The 10,719-nt window shown below is 55.7% G+C and overlaps 1 protein-coding gene across 3 annotated transcripts in view; it reads left to right on the top strand.

Annotated features, from left to right (window-relative positions):
- Positions 1–886: 886 nt before the first annotated feature.
- The window catches only part of Chst15 (carbohydrate sulfotransferase 15), a 78,163-nt gene continuing 68,330 nt past the window's right edge, over positions 887–10,719 (top strand). Inside the window, exon 1 of one of the 3 annotated variants that reach the window (XM_046448724.1) lies at positions 887–1,054. The gene's annotated coding sequence lies outside the window, so the exon portion shown is untranslated. Of the gene's footprint in view, positions 1,055–1,339; positions 1,813–2,191; positions 2,762–10,719 lie in introns of those variants that run through there. The other 2 variants (XM_046448725.2, XM_058580726.1) reach the window with 2 other exon arrangements.

Genomic DNA, 10,719 nt, shown 5'->3' with positions numbered 1-10,719 from the left:
ACAAGACAGGGTTTTAAAGAACCCCTTCTCCTCCAGGGTTCCCATCTGCAGTTATAATCCTCTGACTGTGATCTCTGAATTAGTTGCCATGGGTGCTGAACAGAAGTTTACCACCTCAGGGTGGTAATAGCTTCTGAGGGGAAGGATGAAACCTTCCGCAGTAAACAGAAAAGTGGGGAAAAACATTCTCAAGAGCCAACCTTCACACCTGGGCCAGCACTCTACAGTTTAGGAAGCACTTTTCTGATTGCTTTAAGGAACACAGTGCTGGCCTCCCGCCATGGGAACATGGGCAGGCCGAAGACTGCAGATTCGTTTCTGTCCTTCCGACCTCAGTTCCCTGGGAGGCTAGGCTTGGTGTTCTAAGAGCCCCGAGCCAGTCTTCCAGTTTCGTGTCTTTCCATTTACCATGCTATCTGCCCCCCAGAGTTGGGAGAAATCCTCCATTGGAGTCATCCTTTGTCCCGGGGCCGTCCAGGTGGCTCCCTAGAGCAGCCGCCTTGGGGTCACTGCAGCAGGCAGTGCCGCTCCAGGTCCCGCAGAGCCTTACCTCCACCAAGAAGCAAATACACTGGGCCAAGGAGCCAGACCAGCCTTCACAGGATGCAAAAATACAACAGAGGGCGCCGAACCCACCAGCGCCATGGCCTTGAATATCAATGTATGGGCTGGCTCCAGACCGCCAAGTTCCTTAAAAATGTCTCTGGCGGGGGTCCCTGCCAGACTTTCGGTTTGCTATTTGCAACCACCACATCACACAACAGTGTTTACTTGGAAGGGGAGGGGGCGGAGACCAAACCCACCGCTTGGCGCACACGCCTTGATCTCACATTCCAGACTCGAGCTGATGTGTGTCAGCGCGACATGGGGCGGGGGGAGGGTTCTATCGGATGTTTCATTCGCCATCTGCACGTCACTCCCAAACTTTTCCTCCCTGCGCTCTGGGAGTCAGGTTGACGCTCCCTGGATGCGGGGCTCCACGCGCGGTGCTGGGCGCGCTCCCGCGGAGCTGGAGCTGCAGAGGAGGCTTCCGGGAGGACCTCGGGCTTTTCAGGTACAAGTTGGGAGCTAGGTGCCGGGGTGGGGGCGGCAAGGAGCGGCGGGCGAAGGTCTGGCTTCGGGCTCAAGGCTCCGGCGCCCCTCTGCGGGTTCGGGCTGGGCAGCGCCGGCGGAGGCCTGGGCTGGGCGTTCGGAGTCCGGGCGGCGGAGGCTGCGCGCAGTCTCACTCTCCTCGGCGCTCCCGGCGCGGAGGCGGCGGCGGCCCAGGCAGACAATGAACTTGCGAGCGCGCGGAGCCGAGGCAGATTTGGGCCCCGCTCCGCTTGGCCTGGCCTCCCCGAAGCTTCTGCGATCCCCAGCGGGAGGCTTCTCCTCGCCACTGGTGTTGGCCGCGCTCCGGGAGCCCAGTGCTCTTGGGGACCCTGCGGGAAGGGCTGCCCGTTGGCTGCGCCGGGGCTCACACGCCCCCTCCCTACCCCCGAGAGATGTGGCCGGAGCTAGGGGACTGGGGACCTGGCGGTGGCGTGGTGGCGCTGTGTATAGCTGGAGGCTGGTGGAGGGCGCAAGCTGCGGGGCACGCACTGGCCGGCTGGCCGGCTGAACCACCCTCCCCAGGAGCAGGAATCGGGGCGCCCCTGCGCTGCCACCGTCTGGGACTTGCAGAGGACGGACGGACCGACAGAAGAGTGATTTCACGGTGCAAGCGCGCACTGGATAGTGTCGGGGACTGAATTCCCCCCGGCCGTGCGCTCCTCACCCCCAATCCCGCTTCCAGTACACTTCGGGGAAGTTTCCCGGCGCGGCCCAGGGCAGGTAGGTAGGCATGGGCTACTCTCTCTCGGAGCTCCGGCTCAGAGCCGCCTTCAGAATCTCAGCTCGTCCTGCAGCCACTCCGGGCGGGAAGGCGGAGGGTGTCTGGCGCCGACGCTCTTGGGAGAGGGGACCGCGAGGACCGGCCTGAGAAGATGAGGGCGCATCTGAGCCCCGCGCGGCCTGAACTTTTGCTCCCGCCTTTCCTCCCCGCCCCCGCCCTTCGTCCCCGGTTCTCTTCCCGCGCCCGGCAGCGTCTCCGGAGGCGGCGTGACTCGGGAGTTGCCGGCGCTTCTCCGCCGTCCTCGGCCAGTCTGGGCGCGGCGAACCGAGCGAGGAGGTCTGAGCCGCGCTGTGGGGCGGCAGCTCGGAGCCCGGGCTGCAGGCGGCGAGTCGGGAAGGCAGCGGCCCCGGCGCGGGGGCGACGCTGGCAATTGTGATGGAGAGCTAGTCCGTTGGGCTGTGTCTGCCAGTGCGAGAGGACGCGGTGACTGAGGGTGCCTGGTGGCGGGTCGTGGCGCAGTTGACCCGGCGGAGCTCCTGGGATCGCGGAGGGAGGCGCCGAGGTGGAGGGAGCCCGGCCTCCCCGGGAATGAATGGAAGCTGGGAAGCGCCTTCCGACTCCCACTCTGGGAGAACCTACTGGCCGACGCGCGCGAGAGAGTGTGGTGTTTGGGATTCGGAGCCGCCTGGGTCCAGGCACCGCAGTTTGACTGCCGGGTCGCTGTCTGGGTGCCCACGTTGCTTACCGGGGAGAGGCTGGCGTTGCTGGAACAGCGGGTGTAGATGCCCAAGGCTCGGTTGCCGGCTGCCAGCCCCAGACGTCTCGGTTCCCCAAGAAGGTAGCCAGGCTGGGGGCTGGGACCGGCGCCTGCGGGAGGGGGGCTTCCCTGTCTCCCTCCGGGTGCGAGTCCCCCGTGACAGCTGGGCTTCATCGCCATGTTCTCCGTGGGTAAGTTAATGGTATGGAGTTTTCCAGAATGAAGTTGTGGCTCCAGAGATCTCGCTAAGGCATGTGGACAGCATTTCGGGGGGGGGGGCAGCTGCCCCCAGCCCCTTTATCAGCTGTGATTCCTGTATGGTGTGGCCTCTGCTCTGGCTTAGGGTAGCCACCTGAAAAGGCCCACCCTGAGGTTGCCCAGGAGGAAACAGGCCTAGAGATTCGCTCAAAGTTTCTCTTGGACCCTCCCTTACCATTCTCCACCCAGAGCTTTCTTAACCCCCCTTCTACCACCACAGCAGTGGAAAATAAGGCACCCTTCCTCTCAGAATAGGTCACTTTCTGATGTTCACAAGTGCAGCATAACCAGGATCTCTTGATTGGTACGTGAAGGCACACAGATCGGATTTTGTTCAAAATAGCATGAAATAAAAATGCCTTTTAATTAGGTAGTTTTTTTTTTTTTTTTACCAAACAAGTTTTTCTCCTCTCAAACAGATGAAGAACTGGGAGGAATTTTTTTCCCCCTTACCTCCTGGATGAGAAAACGGAGCCTGTTTTCTCTATCAGGCTGCAGGTGAGCATGAAGAGGAGCTGTAGGGCTGGTCTTTCCTCCAACCAACGTCCCCCTTCCTGGGGTAGAAGTTTCAGGGGTCTCTTAAGGCAAACTGAATGGTGTCCTTCTCCCTGTGGGCAGTGACTGATGGGGCCAGCGAGTGGCATCCAGGATATCATGGTAGGGAGGCTGGTCTGCCTTGTTCTTCTTTGATGGTTAAAGCATGTGACCCCTGGACCTCTGTCCTGACCAGATCTAGCATGGTGACCATGGCTGCTGTTTCCGTCCACACCTTTCTCCTCTAAAGGTGAGGTGTCAGAAGAGCCTCTTGGCTTTCCCCATGTCTGAGAGAGAGAGAAGGCCCTGCCTGGGGAAGAAGGGATGTTTCAGGGAAGGTCGGGCAGGTGGGAGCAGACTCTGCTTATTGGTGACTTGAGAAGAAACAGGAAAATAACCCCAACTGAGCCCCAGAGCTGGACAGTGGGGCTGCATGAGGGGCATCTATAGATCATTGGGCTGAGGCAGCTACAGTTCAGGGGGTTGGGGGAGGCTGGCAGGGAGGTATCTTGAACAGGCCAGTGCATGTCCACTCACAGGGGACACCCTCCACTCAGCTCCAACCATTTGGGAGAAAGCAGAGTTTACAGGTCTTGTCAATTTTCAATACCATTCCCAGGCCTCCATATTGAGGTATGGTCTCAAATTCAAGACGTATGGGAGAAGGGCAGGGGCGAGAGCCCTTCCCAGAGTCTAGAGCTTGACATTGGGCCCTGTGTATATGTCAGGAGGGTGTCATATGGTATAGAGGCAGGACGCACTAGAGGACAGAGGAATTACCCCCCATGGGCCAGGTGACTGAGAATTGAAGGCTGCCTGTCATGCTGGTGGCTGGTGGCTGGTGGGATGGGAGGTGCCCATTGGGTTCATGGGCAAGCCTGCATGTCGGGCCTTCAGTAGCTAATCCACGAACCCCATTGTGTGGTCAGCAAGACTCTGCACAAAACCTCTCATATAATTTCATTCCATCACATGGAACCCATGGTTAAACTTCTGGGGAGGATACTGTGAGGGTAAGATAAAAAGGGACCCAGTGTTCATGGGAGCATTCAGCATGGGATGACCATCACCTGGGGTATGCACCTTTCATGTTTAACACCATGGGGGACTTAGCATCAGACAGCATCAGAGAGATGAGTGGCCCCTGAGTTGCAGTTAGACCTGGAGGGACAAAGCTGAGAAGAAGGATAAGGACAAAGCACAGCAAGGTTCAGGAGAAGGTGGGTTGAGTGGAGGGGTCTCTTCTTGCCACACGTAGGAGCGAAGGCTCAGAACAACAGAGCGACTTGCCCAGGTTCACACAGCTGATAACAGAAGCCAGCCCCAGCCCCAGCCCCAGGTCCCGCTCTTAGACCTGCCCCCTCAACACTGCTCCCAGATGAACTGATGCTCCCTGTAGTTGGGAGCTGACCATCTTCTTCTCCACACTTCCTGACCCCTCCCCTTCCTCAGGGCCTCAGCAGGCACAGGATGGCAGAGGTGCCTCCTGAAGGCCATTTGTGGAAGAGAGGAGTTGTCTTAAATTTCTAAAAGAAACTACTTTTAAAAGTCATAGTTGGCTTGAAGAGTGTCATTCCTTTGAGCAATCAGCCAAGGGACATGTCTTTAGCACTATGATTTAGAAGTGACTCTTTCAGTCAATGGTGAGAACTTTGCAACCCCTCTCCCCTCTGCTCTGTAATTGGGGAGCTCAGGTAGGATATTGTTACTTCAAAGGGTAACTTTGTTCCCAGGCAGTGAATAAAGAGATCATGTTCCTGCAGCTGGCTAAGTACCAGACAGGGTTTGGACTTGCGTGATGTATTTCTTTATTGTTCTCAAGTGTTAGGGTCTGATTTCGCTACTGAGATGGCTTCCCTTTTAAAACAAAGTGCCAGGAACAAAGTAATGGATGTGTAGACCTGTGTCCCCACAGACGCGAAGAGGCAGAAATGTGGTGGCTCCCTACATGGCATGTCCAGTCTCAACATCCAGGAGGAGAGGTAAAGGGCTTGTGTGGGTTCGGGCCAGCATAGAATTTTTTTTTTTTAATATGAAATTTGAGAAGGAAGGTGGTTGATAATAATAGCGGTCACTAACTGTGTCCCTTCAAGTTCACAGCTGGCCTTGTGCTGGACAGGTCCCACGGGTGTATCTCCTTGCCTCCTAAGCTTAGAGGGCTGTGAGGCTGCTGTGGCCCTCCAGAGGTGCAGGAGGAAGGAGCAAGGGCTGACAGCAGAGGCAGGTGGGAATGGGGATGGGTGGGAGGAGAATAATGATCGTGGCTCCAGAAGGAAAAGGCAGGCGTGAATCAGCAAGCAGGGAGGTGGGGAGAGGTGGCGAGTGGGAAGCCGTTTCTCATCTTTGCAGGATTCCAAGGAATGTGGAGGATAGGGAGCCCAACGGTGGCTGCTGTTTGCAGCAGCGACCTGCAGGGTTATGTGTTCCCCCTCAGTGCAGCCCTGGGCTGGTGCATGGGGGCCGAGAGGCAGCACTCAGCACGCAGTGGCACAGCACTCAGCTCAGTGGGCGAGGCCGAACTTGTGCAAGTCAGAATTATATAATGCTGCTCACAGGCGCCTTGGAGGGGCCTCGGGAAAGTGGGATCTAGTTGGCAACCTGGAGATTGGAGTCCTCTGGGACGGCTTCACTACCCTCTGGCTCTCATGCCTGTGTGCCATAAAAGAGTGAAGTCCTGCCAGGTACTTGACAAAGTACCTGGTATACAATAAGTGCTCAGTAAACATTGATTCTTGTGGTATTCTGTAGCTCTGGAGCTCATAACCAGAGATGGAAGAATGTCATGCCAAATTATCTATCTATTTAACTCTTGTAGGGGATGGAGAGCTGGCAGGTCTCAACATCCAGGAGGAGAGGTAAAGAGATAGTCTATCTCAAGAAGCATGAGGCCAGACGTTGGTTTGGGCCAGCATAGAATTTTGCTTGTTGCCTTTTTTTTGGCTGCCTTGGATTCAGCTGGGGTTCTCAGGCTGGTCGCTTTACCTTTCTGGGCTGTTTCCTCACCTGGGACTCTCGCCCCGTGCTCCTGGCCCAGGGCTGCGCCTAGGGAAACATGCACACCTTGCAGATGGCTGCTGCAAGCACAGACGGGCACCACCCCTTTCCTCCACATCCCTTGGAGCTCTACAAAGATGAGAAGCTGTCCGAGGCTGGGGTCAGGCTGACCAAGCTCCTGTTTGATGCACAGGAGAGCAGTCAGCTTTTCGTGGTGATGTGCTGGCGTGGCTCACTTGGGTGTCATATCTTGAGTCCCTCTCTAAGCTTAAAAGGGTCCTGAGCAGGGGTGTTGGGGCCTCCTGGCCAGGGCAGGCACTCCTGACACCTGTGTTTCATTTCTAGATCTCATCCTGGGCTGGGCCTTTTAGGTTTGTGAGGAAAGTAAGGCTGGCAGATCCTCAAAAGCAGAGGTGTCATTATAATGGAAACTTGGACACTTTCCAGAATTGTGTTTGTGGTGAAAATATTGAAACGGGCAGCCCCGTTCCTGGTGCCTGGAAAGTACCCCAACATGGGCAAATAATTAGGTGCAGGTGGACCCAATTATGCTTTTCCTACACTGTGTTGGAACCTGGGGGTCCAACATTTTCTCTTGAAATGGAATGTATGCCTGCTGGGCCATTTTGCTCCCTGTGGTCAAAAAGATAGTGGAGTGGCTGCCAGGAAGGAAGACAGGCCAGCACGGAGCTCTGTCCTGGTTTTTGTGTCCTTGTATGTAGCTGTCCTGTGGGTCTGGGCCCCTGGCACCTTTGCCCTGAGATCTGAACCAGCATTTCAAAGAAGGAAAGATGGAGAAGTGTAGGTGTACTGTTAATCTCGCCCTCTTTGAAAGGGGAATGGCAGCCTGTCTGCCCTTTCGTCTTGCCTGCAAGCCTCCCCACACTGAGGGAAGTACGCTCAGCCAGCATTTTGCATTTCCCTTCAGCAAGGTTTGGGGCAGATGTCCTTCTAACCAGGGTTGGATCCTGTGTGCACTCAGAGGGGCCGCCTAGGTCATGGGCTGACCCTGGGCTCCTTGCTGATTTGGGCTTGGGTCTAATCCTGGACAAGTGGCTTCATCTTGTGCTTTGGTTTGCTCATTTATAAAATGGGATGAACTCTACTTTGTGGGGTGGTTAAGTACTAGACATGGTATGCTTAAGGGTTCAGGGGAGCTCTCCAAATCCTCCCACTGTGTTGGCCCAGTTCTGAACCTGCAGAGAGCCAGCTGAGGAGGAAGGCAGGCAGAGATAGATCCAGTGTGATGTTCGCTCCTGATGGAAGCCGTGGGAGCAGCTGGATTCCCACAGTCTCTCCAGGGTAGGCCCCTTTCTCCACTGGGCAACCGGCAGGGGAAGGGCTTGCTTGTAGTGGGGAACTTGCTCATTGCTCAGGCCTGGGAACTCCCTCACCATACCTGGGAAGGTGAAGACACCACCAGGCATAGACACCTGGAGAGTTTGCAGGTGCAGCCCCCTCCCGCTGCTGGGAAGCCAAGAAGTGCTGAGCCCGGTGCCTGGTCCTTGGCGCCCGTTGATCAACGGCATCTCTCAGGTGTGCCGTGGGTAGGGCAGCCAGGGCGTACACAGTGTGTCAACTCCGTGTCGTCATCTGCTGTGGGAAATTGTCTGGCTTTAAATTAAAGAAGATTGTTTCTCGATCCTTGGCAGACTGGATGGATTAGTCAAATCAGATAACAATCCCGATTATGTGGCCCTCAAGGCTGCATTCGAACTTGATTACAGTTTACCTGGAGGGAGCTAATGGCTGACTGCCACCCAGGAACCTTTACTGCCCCTTTGGCCTGCCCCCACCCCCCACCTGGCCTGTACTTCTGCTAGACTGGGCCGTGTTGGCAATGAGTTCTCTGATCAGCTGGGCCTGGACCTGGCTGCATTTGGGTCCCCCATCCCCTCATCGTGAACCCCAGCATCGCTGCCTTGCTCTGAGGGTGACCTTCCTCCCTGGGTTTCTGCAGTTCCACTCTGCTATATCTTTCAACCCTGAGCCTGTCCCACAGGGTACTGTGTTCCCGTTTCCTGGGTGCAGCCTGCTCGCCTGGCCTGGTGGACCTGCACCAAGGAGGGTGTCCGGGCTCGCCACGTATTTGCACAGCTGGCCACTTCTAGGTGCAAGTGTGTCATTTACTGACTGGACCCATCCATCAAAAATGGTCCTTCCAAAGGCTGGTTCTCCTGGAGAGTCTCTAGTGCACCCAGAAGACAGGAGCCCTGGGTGTGGGAGCTGCACGGAGAGTTAACACTTGCCATTAAACTTCCAGAGGAGGCCAGAGCCTAGTGTAATGACCTTGGACTTCCTGGCGTCAGGTTTGGGGGCTATTAAAAGGCAGTAACCACAGCTTTTTTGTGTCTTGAGAGTCTAAGGGAAAAATACTGTGGAAATTTGGTTCGTGTTTCAAGAATAGGAACAGGAGCCATCTACTTGGGCCAGAGGTGGGGCTCTTCGCATTTCTTATAGCTGGTATAAATAGCTTGTCTTTATGCTCCAGGCTTCTTTGTTTGGAATGTAAATATTTGCATTACAAATACAAAGTATGTCCTGGTGTGTATTTTTAGTGACCATAATTTCTAAACCCCCAATCAGACTATTGGTCTACAGAGGATTATTTTCTCCTGATTTGTGAACCTGTTTATATAAAGAGACTTCCAAATGTACACACACCAAACCATGTTTGCTTTGTGCACATGAGGGGTCTCCAGGGTGCCCGGGAATCGGGGCGAGCGGGGGTGTTTCTCAGCCTCCATGCTGATCCTCTGTCTGTTAAGTCACGCCAGTGCGGGGGATTGGGGGTCCTCAGGTGACTCCTCTGCCCGGTTTCTTAGACATCTAGGTGGGGCTTAGCTGCTGCTGCTGACCTCTGTGCCCTGTGACGGATGCTCCTTCTCAGAGTTGCTGCTGCTGCTCTTGGAAGAAGCGGAGGAGAAGGTGTCAGGGCGCTTTCTGTGGCCAGGAGGTGTTCTCCCTGCTGGGCTAGTGTTGATCTCGGGGCCCTCCGTGTGCCGTCTTCCTTCGTCAGATTCTCAGGGACAGTTAGTTTGAATTGTCCTGTGAAGAATAGCCCAGACCTCTCAAAGGCTTGCCCGCCTGCCCGCTCTCTGGGTGGGAGACCGGATCTGCCCTCTGCCCTGTACTGGGATGGGATTCCTGAGACTCTCTGCGAGGCCCTGGCTGGAAACCATAGCTGGGTGAAAAATGGCTTCCCTCCATCCTTCTGGGTTCCTTGACTGGGACACACATTAAATTGACATAAGACTGATGAACAGGAGAAAGAACATATTCAATCACACACACACAGGAGTCCCTCGGAATAGGAGAGTGGAAGAAGAGTGGGGGTGACAGGGGGGTCCTGAGCCGGCCAGGAGGAGGGGCTAGGGCTGCGGGGAGGGGGGGGGTTGGCCACACAGGTCGTGGGAGGGTGAACAATGGTTGTCTTGTTATGCAGATGAAGTCTCTCGGGTCATCCAAGTGGTCCCCAAGAGGCCCTCAGGAGAATAGGTTAGAGTGTCAGGGTGCGGTGTAACCTCTGGCCTCCGCTTTCCTGGTCCCAGTTAATCTTCCCTGGCTGGTGACAGCCAGGGAGGGGGCTCATGGCATTGAGTTTCTGTTGGAGGATACTCTTTAGGCAGATAAAGGGCTTAGAGAAAGCCTCAGCCTGCATCTTCTTCCCCAAGTGGCCTCAGTTCAAAGGAATCAGCAGACCAAGTGGAATATTTGGGTGCTATTTGCTGAATTCCTCAAAACCCTCTGTCCTATCAGGGCATGGTGGTGTGCACCTTTAGCCCCAGACACTTGGGAGGCTGAGGCAGGAGGGTCACTTGATCCTAGGAGTTTGAGACCAGCCTGGGCAAAAATAGAAACAAAAGCCAAACCCTCTGGCCCACAGGTTCAAAGGAGGGCACTGGAGTTCAGCTGGCTTGATGGGGGAGGGGTGATCTGGCCCTCTACCTGCAGCCTCCCTCTCATCATAGACTGAAGGGCAAATGAGAGCCAGGATCCTGGCAAGGGATCCCCAGGACCCCTGCTCCTAGCTCTGGCCCCTGGCAGAGGCTAGAATCAAGGGCCACCAATGTTCTTGCCTCCCAGTTGCCCATGTCCCTTTGCCTGGTTGGGGACATTTCCTTCTCCATCCCACTGAAAGCTGGTGACTTAAGACCAGGGATCCTATCTTTCCTTCCCCATCACTACCTTGTGACCATCATGGTGTCCTGAGTAGAGAAGTGTCCAGCATTTGTCTTGCAAACCTTTCCCTCGCTGGAGTCCCAGGATGCTGAGCTCCACTCAGAAGAGGAAGTGCAGCAGGGTAAGGGTCCAAGGGGAGAGGAATGATGAGATCTGAATTCGAGGTCACCTTGGGCCATCC

The sequence above is a fragment of the Marmota monax genome, unplaced genomic scaffold, assembly GCF_021218885.2.
Source record: "Marmota monax isolate L192 unplaced genomic scaffold, Marmota_monax_Labrador192_F-V1.1 WCK01_AAM20220418_F8-fsc00076, whole genome shotgun sequence".
NCBI classification, from domain to species: Eukaryota; Metazoa; Chordata; class Mammalia; order Rodentia; family Sciuridae; genus Marmota; species Marmota monax.
This window is presented reverse-complemented; position numbering and strand designations above follow the sequence as displayed.